At 36.9% G+C, this 12,324-nt stretch overlaps 1 protein-coding gene across 3 annotated transcripts in view; it reads right to left on the reverse strand.

Annotated features, from left to right (window-relative positions):
* The window catches only part of lrmda (leucine rich melanocyte differentiation associated), a 1,142,584-nt gene that overhangs the window by 676,132 nt on the left and 454,128 nt on the right, over nucleotides 1-12,324 (reverse strand). The window lies entirely within an intron of this gene.

The following is a 12,324-nucleotide window of genomic DNA, read 5'->3' on the forward strand; positions in this document are numbered from 1 at the left end:
CGTGTTCTTTTCCTCTTTCAGCATGGCTGAGCAAGGCTGACAGGCGGATTCCTTTGCTTTTCAGCGTATTAAAGCCACTTTCCCGCTCTGACAGCCTGTTCTATTCTGCCACCTTAAAGCTCCAGCTTCACACTTCTCTGGGCAGCCACTGCTTCTTGACAGACCACTGTCACTTCCCATCATCCTCTCTGTATATCCTGCTCTCTCCCCCTCAGCACGCATCCCGACTTTCCAACCAGTGCAATTATTTTTTTTGACAAGCCATCCATCAGCTTTAACTTTAAAAGCACTTTCCGCTGATATCCATTGTTAAACCCCTTGCTTTTTTATGGAGCTTGCATGAGAGAATATGATATCAGACATTCAAGCTACCAAACCATGTAAATTTACTTTGTTCTCGGCTATGTTTCCAATTTCACGTCCAATTTTTCGGTACATTATGCGTAGTTGTTGTGCTTAATATGATGTTGTCAAATCCCATTAAAGTTCACTGCATTGCACAGCTTTAAAAACAGGTTACAATTTGTATTCTATAAAGAAAGGAAGGAGTGTAGTCTGAAGTCAAGCTGAATCTTATTAAAATTATCTGTTCAATTGTTACATTTCTGGATGGAGTAATTTGGAGGCATTAGTAGAGACACATATGAAAATGTCAGCATGCCAACTAATGACAATGAAAGCAAAAGGAATATATCTGTGAAACTCAATAAAGCTACTTTGCTGGTGACATAAATTTGATGATAATCTAAGGAAATGAATAAGGAACCATCCAGTTTGAATAGGAATTCTCTTTTCTATTAAATCACTTTGGTGCATTTCCACTTGGCCTACATCTTGGTCCTGCAGAGCAATGAGGGCATGTCAACAATGTATCTTTATATCGCAGAGTCAGCCAAAGTGAAATTATAAAAATTAGATGCAAGTAATCAAATGTTTATATTTTACTGCCTGAAAAATGCTCCATCTTCTCACTCAAAGATATTTGCAAGGAAGGTTTAAATGGAAATGAAATATGATGAACCATTGCTTTTTTGCATTAAAGCAGAAGAAGACATTAAAACAGATTAAATGCACAAACATGCATAGCAATGTATTATATACAAACCCACACAGCAGAAAAATATGTATCCACGCCGGACATACAAGTACTCATAGTTAGCTCAAGGAGTATAGAAATCACTTCTACAAAAAAGCACAAGAAGCTGAAGTTTATGCTCAAGAAATGATATAACTGTGTGTGTTTTTAATGCAGTTATCCTCACACATTTTTTAAATACATAATACTATTTCCATTTGTTCAAAGCCTCAAAGCCACTGGATACCACATGTTTATTATTTGGTGCAACTTCTGCAGCTTTAGATGTCAACCTTTCCTTCAAATATTTAGTAAGGTTAAAAAACCAATTGGAAGCCCCAGAGACAGGGGCACAACATCATGGGAACTGACTAGGATTTACAAACAACCAGGTGTCTGGTCGATTTCCCATTCACACATTCCAGGTAATATGAGTATCCTGAAAGGTGAAGAAAGGCCAGAGATGACCAACTATTTGTATTGAGGAACACACACTAATGAGCAACTATGGTCCAGTACTGCATTTGCCTATTTACCTACTCATTCATTGATCACAATATACTTGAATCACACATTCGAGACACACTAACTACACTTTGGGTTAGAAAGTGAAAAACATCAAAACAAAATGCAAGGCAGAAAGAATAATAAAAAAAAATCATATTTTACTGGATGGTCACTATTTCCAAAAGTTGCACTAAGTTAATTTTTCACACAATCAGAGCCTCTTACTTCACTGCTGGCAAATCTCACTTGTGAAGTAGGCACTCTGCAAGACTGTGTACGGTGGTAACCAGACTTAATGATTTTTTCCAAGGCTTGAATGGGGCGGATGTCCTTTATTTCCAAATTATTCTGATTTACAAACAACTTTCAAATAAAAAAATGTTCTGCTGATATAATCAAGTAAGTCGGTTCAGCCTCTCAACATTGGCTCACTCACGTATTTGACGTGATGCCACAACATTCTGTGGACTTCATCTGATAATCCTCTCATTTTGTCCAAGCATACACGAGCCTGTATTCATGAGAATTATAATAGGTCTTCGTCCGGGAAATGTTCGTGTTGACTTTCTGGGATTCTTCACTTGACACACAGACCTGGGAATTTCCATTTTGTTAATCAGTTTCCAGCTAATTTCTTTAGCTGCATGTTTAAACAATCCTTTGTCTTTATGTGTACTACTACGTCTGTATTTAGTAATTTGTCAATTTTACACTTGAATTTTAACTGAGAATTTGTCACAGTGCTCTGCGTTTGAACTCCGGAAGGAGTGCTATGCAAAAATAAACTGAATTGACTTGAAAGCAGTGAATTCCTGGGACAAAAATGCATGTGTGAAAGGGGCTACTCACCGATGGTGTCAATTAACACTCCAGGGTAAGGTCTGGAGATGGAGATTGTTGTGTTCAATCATTTTCTACTGATTTTGAGTTGTTTTTAAGATCATTATTATGGTGAGAGTTGCAGCTGTATTTACATTTTATGAATTTACTTGACTTATAAAGTCTTGTGGTGTGCCAATTCTTTCATTTTCCTCAAGGTGTCAAATGACAAAAGGTTTTTTTAGTGCCCAAAACATCATCATCAGGAAGGTGATGAGCAAAGACCTGAGGTGCCAGTCCTCGAACATTAAAAATCTCAGCCTTGGAACCGTGTGTTTGCATTGAAGAGTGCTGCACCAGCACAGAATCACATAAAGTAGATGGTTGATGCAGCCAACAAAACTCTGGATTGTGGTGTGATGCTTAAAGTCGGCCCCAGTACAGAAAACGTAACTACTCATCAAGATAGCCCCACCTCACATCCGAAGAGACGTGGAGAGAGTGAAGACAGACCTTCACCACTCTTTGTACAGACACCAACCCGTAGCACAATGGCTCAGATTCAGGAAGGACTTCCTTTCAAGAGCATAGGTCCTATAAGGATCTCAGTAAGCAAACCAAATCACCAAGTGAAAGAGTGAATTGGACAATCCAGATTTTCCAGTTAAAAAATAACTGGCCCCTGGCAGTGATGTGATTTGTACATTGTGGAGAACCTTAAATCATATTACAGTAGGTGTGCAAGACCATCCACCAGAAATGGGGTCTACTACCTGCTGATGCAGAAGTTTTGTGGGAGTGTGGTGCTGTCCAGGATCCTAATCACTTGCTGAGCTACCCCAGAGTAGACCATCCATACACAATGGAAGACATCCAAGAAGCCAACAACAATGCTATTATAGCCCCAGTTTTTTTGGAAGTCTTGTGTTTGATCGGACACAGAAAGAAGAAGGAGGAATTTGTCTGCTTCGTAAGTGTTTTACAAAGGCATATGGTATGTAAAGTATAGGTTGCTTCTTTCGCGACTAGGCTGACTCCAGGGCTACAGGGGTTGAATTATGAATAAATTTCGCACAAACATTAGGAACTTTTTCTTTACCCAAAGAACGATAGACACTTGGAATAAGCTACCAAGTAGTGTGGTAGACAGTAAGACGTTAGGGACTTTCAAAACTCGACTTGATGTTTTCTTGGAAGAAATAAGTGGATAGGACTGGCAAGCTTTGTTGGGCTGAATGGCCTGTTCTCGTCTAGCCAGATTTTTGCAGATTTAATTGTGAGTTTATTTAAAAGTTGACCCAATCTCACTAATGTTTATTATATTGAATGCTTGCAGTTTTCTAATTGTTTAGTTGCAAAAAAAATAAATCTTATCATCTGAGCCAAGTTATTTTATAAGCTGTCCGCAATAAATTGTGAGCTCACGACATGTGTATGTATGAATAATTATGTATTGTTAATCAGACCTGCCTTTGAAAGTGAGCTTTAGGGGTCGTGCCTAACTAATCAAACTGCCAAATCTATCTATATTTATTTTAATTGGGAAAAAATACTATTTGGCATTAATAGTAATCAATTTACAAAGAATTAAACAATTAATTCTTTGATTGACAAGCATCCTTTTAGCAAATATGATTCAATTTCATGACAAGATTGGGTAGTCTGTGCTGGTGGTAGCTCAACATTACCTTAGATGGGAACTTGTGCAACTGTCCAAAGCTGTTAATGAAGATGATTGATAATTACAAATTTAAAAATGCAATATGTACATAATAAAATGGTGGAAATCCAGTCCCAACTATTTAAATTACAGATGACACTGGAAAAAACTCTGCCCCTCATTCTGATATTGCATTGGAAGAACACCACATTCAAGGCAACAGAAGGTAGCTAACAAGGTATAGGAAGTTATGGAAGGATATTTTAATGAGAAGGTTCAACTCAAAAACAAGAAACTACAACCCTTTATTCAGGTTTACTGAAGGAGCTCCATATTCTCTAGGTTAGATTATTATTTCCATCTTTCTCTATGACTTGCTGGTGGTTTTGAGTATCCTGCACTGGCCACAATGTTTACATTGGTTATACTGTACATACATATGTTGTCAGCCCTAGTGATGTTCTGTTTTGGTGTTGAGAGTGTAGTTATTATAGTCTGTAGCATTTGATTAATATGGTTTTGAATTCTAAATACAGCGTCCACTGTAGTGTTCAAAGCAATTCTGGCTGGGCATACTTCTGCTTTGGTGACCTGGACTTAAAGCTGTTATTTGCTTACCTCTAGTTTGGAACCTGTGTAAAAGTTCTATTATGTATTATGTGACAGCTCGTCTGCTGGAGTATAAGATATCCACTCATACTGGCACTGGCTTCTTCTTACGATCTACGTCTTTAATTTAGCGCATGATTGATTAGTGTATCAGCATCACTGTTGTTCATTTAATTTAAATTCCTTTGACATCAATGTTATATTAAAATAGTCCTCAGAACCAAGATTAATTCATTTTTTATTGAAAATTCATAATGACTCTTCGTCATCCACAGAAATACAAATGTGTGTAAGTGGACCTGTAGTGGACTGTTTGGCAGATTACTTCTGCTTGAAGCTGAACAGATGGTGTACAAGTGTATTATACAACTTTATGCACTGTAAAGTAGAAGATTTTTTTCTATTTAATTTGAGTGCCTACAAAATATTTATTGTTTCAAAAAGAATTCTTCCTTCAAAAATTTCATTTTAAGCAGGTAATGTTAAGGCACTCATATTTATACTGCAAAGCAACCAGTTCATCTTCTGCCTTCTACTCACTGTGTGACTCGGAGCAAACATGTGGCCTAACATGTGCTCCATCTGAAGTATCTTGGAAGTTTTTATTTTAATGAAGGTGTCAGCTAAATATGCTATATTACGCTAATCGGCTAGAACCATGAAGGATTTCAGAGGTTCTCCCACAATTTCAGAAAGACAGATTGTCAAACAGATGTCCTAACCCTCATCTTTACTTCCAGGTCGCCAGCTAACTGATTATAAGCATGAACATAGCATTTTAAATGAAAAGGTGTTGACAAAAGCAATGTGTTGGATCAGGCAGGGTCATTTTCTGCTTTGTGTCAAAGTCCAAATCCAAAACTGACTTTGGTCCTCAATTTGGATTAAGTAGGTTTGGCTACATGTAAATTATGATAAACAAAGACTATTTATTTTTTGAACATGATTTACCACACAGGTGTCGAACTCCGGGCCTGGAAGGCCGCACGTTTTCATTCTAACCCTTTCCCTAATCAGTGACCAGTTTTTACCGCTAATTAGCTTGTTTCCCTTCATTTTAATAGCCCTGTTTTTAAGGATTCAGTGCTCTGAACTGATTAGTTTCTTCATTAAATGGCAGCCAAACAGAAATGTGATGTGAAATGAGCCAAAAGATGACCAACTAAACTGGGGCTTCAAACTCCTGCCAATTTCACTCCAACCAGTTCTTTAATGAGAAGTCAATTCTTGCTGTTAATTAAACCAATTATTCAATTCCACGGCTTGTTGCTGCTCTCATTCTGCCACAGCAGACATTTCCAAAACTGTTGATTTTCTTTTTTTTCTAAGAACACCATCAAGATGTTTTGGTGACCTGAGAGATCAACCTTAGTGAGGCCCTCACCTTTCTTTATGTTCAGATAATGTGGTTAGCTGGTGATGTGGCAGCTTGTTTTGTGTCTCATTATTGCTTAGCTCCTCATTAAGGAAAAAGAAAGAACTTAGGGGTCTGAGTCAAGTTAATTAAAACAAAGGCAAAAGAAGTTAATTAGCAGCAAAAACTGGTCAATAATGAAGCAGATGGCTAGAATGAAAACCTGCAGCCACTGTGGCCCCCCAGGACTGGAGTTCGACACCCCAGATTTACCATATATACTTGCGTTTTAGTTTTCCTATGGAAAATTCGGGGCTTGATTTTACCGTATAATTTCTGGTATTTTATAATGTTGGTTGTATAAGTCGAATGTGGAAAACTCACGCTATTGGTCCAAGAGATTATGATATGCTAACGCCCACCTAAGAGAGTAACCACGGAGCACACTGCCTTTTTTTTCTATGTATTGTGCCTACATGACCACACGGTAATACCTGAACTATTTCTAAGCGACATTTGCACTGTTTTTTGTATCTCACACCCTCATACACCTTTATCATAATTGCATCCCTTATCTACGATGGAGCGTTCGATCAGAAGAAAACATGAAGCTGGTTTTAGATTAAAAGTTGTTGAAGTGGCAAAAGAAATTGGTAACTGTGCTTCTGCCACAAAATTTGATGTGTCTGAGAAACTGGTGCGAGATTGGAGGAGGCAAAAAGATGTAAAAAAATAAATAAATAAATTGTCATATTTTTTGAACAGCCGTATAAGTAGTGGACTGATTTTATGATCGATTTTTCGGGTTTCAAGACCCGACTTATACACGAGTATATATGGTAAGTAGAAAGCAATTCAATATATTGGCAAGGTGTCAATCAAATTCTGCTTTAAATGAAAAAAATGCTTTCAAAACTCAGGCTATACTTCACTATTTATTAATTATAATACCAGAAAGAATGTATCAGAATTTAATGAAAGCTTTTATTCCAAAATGTTTTATAAAGTGGATGGCACGGTGGTGCAATATTAGCGCTACTGCCTTGCAGTAAAGAGACCTGCGTTCGCTTCCCGGGTCCTCCCTGCGTGGAGTTTACATGTTCTCCCTGTGTCTGCATGGGTTTCCTCCCACAGTCCAAAGACATGCAGGTTAGGTGCATTGGCAATTCTAAATTGTCCCTAGTGTGTGCTTGGTGTGTGGGGGTGTGTGCCCTGCGTTGGGCTGGCGCCCTACCCAGGATTTGTTCCTGCCTTGCGCACTGTGTTAGCTGGGATTGGCTCCAGCAGATCCCCATGACCTTGTGTTAGGATGTAGCAGGTTGGATACTGACTGCCTGTTTTATAAAGTACTTTAGGTAATAATACATAGCTAGATTCTGTAAATTTTCAAACAGAGTTTCATTTTGATCAAGCTATTAAGGGATTTTATTTAATTTCCTTTTATAATATTACCAAAATAAACCAAGTTTTGGTCAATCGAATTCTACCGTGGTAAGCAATCCATCAAAAAAGTGTGTCATTGTCCTAATCAGGAGATGAGGCGGCGAGCACTCTGCAAAGCTAAAGTGCATAATGAGTTTAGAAATGGATGGATCTGTTTTGCACAACTGACAAATGTGTTCAAAAACTAAGGAAGAGAATGACAGTGGCATATAACAGGAAGTATCTGAATTCAAGTAGCTTACATTTTACAGACTGTAAAACCCTCTTTTTGATCTTAGATGTGATGTTAGTGCTTAGAAATGGGAGAATTTCAGAATCATTTTCTCTTTTTCTTTTATGCTCTGTCAGGTGTACCTCATGAATCAATCTGCTGCAAAAGTGTAACATTTAAGTCCAATGCTGATGCCAATACAGATTGTTTGGTAGTTCTGCTGACACTGGACATGTACATTTGTAAAAGTGTAATAAATGACATTTGCAAAAATATGAAAAATTAAAGTGCATTTATTTTCAAATGTGAAAATGATGCCAACTCTTAGCATACTAATAAGGTCCTATGAGTTCTATAATTTTATAACTTAACTGCTCTCCATTACAGATTTCCAGTAATTATTTTATTTAAAATTAATAACAAAAAGTCCACCATAACTGATCATCAAGTGTGATGAATTCCATTACATACCAAGTTATACCATGAGCTTTTGTACTGTCAGAATTTAATTTTCTTCGGCTATCAAATGCTTACACTGTTGACAGAGCTCTGCTCTGCTTGGCCAGCACTGAATCTTGAGCGTTCTTGACTGAAGCAGATTTACTTTTTAGAAACTTGCAATGCCTTGAGGTGAGCAATCAGATTTGTTTTATTGTAGCTTTTACTAGTATTCCCTCTTTGTAAAAATTTCACAGAGTAGAGTACGGTACATTTCTAGTGTTATCCGCACAAAAGCCAAAGTGAGCCCACACTGCAGACATTTTTCCACCCACTACGTTTCATTGCTGAAGTATCATGGGAAAAGTTTTTGCAATAGATACTGGCTTATTTCTAACAATTGGCCAACAGCCAATTGTAGCATTTTCTCGATTGATTGGCCGATACCAATAGTGATCCAACACAATCGGTGTATCTCCATAAGTGTGGGCTTTGCAACATGTTAAATTGTGTGCCAATTGAATAAATGGCTCTGCTTGCATGGCTTTTTAGTTGCTTCTTGTAGTGTTCTGATAAGAGTGTGCTTTGATATGTTATTATATCCAAAGCCTATCCTATTATATTCAAGGCTATTCTGGCTGAGATCAGGCTGGGAATTGGTCAACCGCAAGATACGGAGCACAAACTTGTGTAAAGATTGCAGTAAATGGTTGGATGGACGGAGCGATGGACAGTGAGACAGCCCAATAAGTGATTATGGAATGTTGGCAAGCAAAATAAATAAATAAATAAAAAGATGTCCTACTCATTACTGAATGAATACCTGGAGCATATGAAGTGTAGCATGTGATTATTTGAGATATAACTCATTAGAGCTTCAGATGCAATAAGTTACAAATTGAACTATTTAATGTGTTTTAAAAACACCTGAAATCCACAAGCAAAAATGCAATTTGCCACCCACTGATTTTTATCTTTAAAAAGAGAAAACTGGATATTTGGTAAAACCTCCACCAGATCTTTGCAGACTGAAAATGTTACCAAATGTGGTTTTCTAGCAAATCAGACGCATTTTTTCTGTAAGGACACTATCCCAGGCATCTGTAAAGTTCTAATAATGATTGCAGAGGGGACTTAACATGTATTCTGCTTAGTATCTTGATGTTATGTATGCTCCGTGACATGTGTGTATATTCATTTTGGTAGGTTTTAAATTAATATTCTTCATATAGCAATGTAATTTTTGGTAACATTGTTTTTTTAAATATTTAAATATTTATCATATATTTGTCATTATTTTGAGACACTATGCTCACAACCTGTCAGCTTTTAAGCATCCCATCTTTGAAAGCGATTCTCACCGAGGTTCCTATGCCTTTACTCCTCCTTCTTTGTCTCATGCTTCTTTTGATCTCATCACCAAATCCGGGCTGACCAATCACATTACTCTTTAGAATTTCATTATATAGTAGATTATTTAGTAATTTTGTATTTGTCTCCTAGCTGTATTACTTGTTTTCTGTGAATATAACTCCAACAGATGGGACCACCATGACCACTTTCTGTCTTTTTATTGTGGTGAAGGAGACAGATCAGTGAGTGTCGTCGAGGGCAGATTTCAATCATATGTATTGCTTGGCTTCTTATAATGTTTTGGCATTTTCATTGTTTTTTTGGATTATGATTACTGGTTTGCCTTGTTTTTAACTTTTTAACCATGTTTGTACTACTTTTGTTAATTGAAATAAATGTATTCATTTTTGTTGGACTTATCCCTCAAGCCATTAGTTTTTAAATAATTTGCAACATTTAAAGTACTTTGAAATTTCAAAGACAGTCCCCATTTTCTACAGATGCCTGCCTGTGGAGTGTGAAGTCTGGCTGCCTGAGGTGAGGCCTATGTCTAGGAAGGCTACTAAAGGTCCTGTCATGGTTAGTGGTTCTTTTTTGGTCATCACTATTTCTAAATCGAAGGCACCTAAATACACTCAAAATTGTACTTTATATTATTTATGAAATGTTAGGCAATAATTAGTGATTGATATACACTGGGCCGGTCCTCACTGAAATCATTTATGCACTTTTCACACATAGTAGATATTAGAAATGGGGAAGGTACTGTACCCACCATTAGAGCTGGTTTTCCAAAGTGGTAAAAAACAGTTAAAAGATTTATGGCGTTAGGCAATGACTTTACAGTCAACCACCCCCTTGTTCATTTTCTTTCTGTTCATACAGTGTATGTATATACAGTGTATATACTGTATATATATATATATATATATATATACGGGGTAAGTCAAAATTATGTTAACACTAATGGATTATTTTTATCTCGACCACACCTTTCCAAGTCAATGGGTAGGTTGTGATAGACCATTGCCATGGCCTCCACACTCCCCTGGTTTGACACCCTGTGATTTCTGGTTACTGAGTATGGTAAAGGAGTGTATGTACAGCAGGAAAGCATGTGATATCAATGACCTGAAGGACAGAATACTGACTGTGGTATCATCTGTTCTCTGAGAAATGTGCATTAGGGCTTTAAATGGTACTGTTGCTCATTGGTTTTTGTGTGTAGAACATAATGGCAAACAGGCTGAGACATTCCTGTAAATCATCATGCACATATGAAGTATGTTTTGTGCATAAATTGATTCTGTCATTCAAATGTTAACATAATTTTGATTCACCCTATATATATATGTTTATATATATATACAGTATATGTAACAGGTACACATGTCGTAAAGACGGTGAAATATGAAGAAGGCAGAGGGGGGGGGGCAGTAGTATGTATCGTGATCGTAACTGAGAGAATAAAAGTGAAAAAAAGGTAACTTTTACAAGTCCTATAAATGTACACCGTCTGTTACAGACGCAAACCAAATGTATGTGTGTTCTGTGTAATATTAACAATAAGAGCAGCTCACTACTGAAAATGGCAAATACAGGAGGCAGTCGGGATCAAACCAGGGAATCTTGATTACAAGTCAGAAAATCTTACCGCTACGCCACAGAAGCTGTTGTATCGTCCTTGAACCTTTTGTGAAAGTTTTTATTTGATCTTTGGGCTTCAGGCTTCACACATTATATAGTTTATGCCAACATTTTGTCATTTACTACTAAAATATGAAAAACGTTTCTGTTTTAACAATGTGTTTACACAGATTATTTAACGATCTATTATTTCCACTCTAAAACTCCAGCACTACACTCCCAGATAATCAATCAAGGCATGAGCTGGGAGAACTTTGTGCACGTTCTGCGGTGGTGGGGGGATGGAATACCAGGCTGCTTACTGCTTGTCTTAATCGGCACATTTACAGGACAAAAGATGCTGATGGAGAGGTGCGAACGGATTTAAGGTGGGCCGGATCTATGAGTTTTTTCGTAGGCTCTGGTAATTCTAGTGTTAAAGTAATTGACAACTCTATACTGACCATGAGTGGGTGAGTGAGTGAGTTGAGTGCCATGCAATACAATCGTGACCCATCCATAGTTGATGTTTAATGATGCCAGGACAAGTACAGGCTTCCTACTACCCTAAAGAAGTTGATTAGAAAGTGGATGGACTGAGGCTCACACACACACCTGTATTTATTGTATAATATGCTACATGGCCAAACATATATAAAAACAATTATTGAAAAAAATGATTCAGTTATAATGAATTTAACAGTTAAATCAGAGCAATTATTTTTAACCTTCAAAAATATTTTTATTCATATGTGAAAGAGTAAATTGCAGTTAATTAATAGTATCTGTCAAAAATGTTACTCTAATTTTTGAATGAGAATGTAACACAAAAATGACAATGAATAAAAACACACACTTGACAGAGCGTAGGTGAGCCTGATTTCAATACGTAAGTGAAACAAAGCCAGTGACCATCTCAATAACATGAGCAGCTGCCAAATATTCATTTAGCTGAATGAGTTTAGAAAACTTTGAGCAGATTGCTTTCACAAGGCTGCTTTCAACAAAAGGAAACATAATTAACGAGCTAATATCAGCATGTGTCTGGCTAAGTTAATGAATATCAAATTACACAGAAACGAGTATAAATCATCATTACCCTGAATTTTAATTGAACTTGCAATTAAACATGACAAATGCTATATACACCAAATCTTTAATTTATACTTTCAAATAAGGAATAATTTATCTTTTTTTAGTATTTCATAGTTAATTTCACATTATGTGTA

Source organism: Polypterus senegalus, chromosome 1 (assembly GCF_016835505.1).
Source record: "Polypterus senegalus isolate Bchr_013 chromosome 1, ASM1683550v1, whole genome shotgun sequence".
Taxonomy (NCBI): domain Eukaryota; kingdom Metazoa; phylum Chordata; class Cladistia; order Polypteriformes; family Polypteridae; genus Polypterus; species Polypterus senegalus.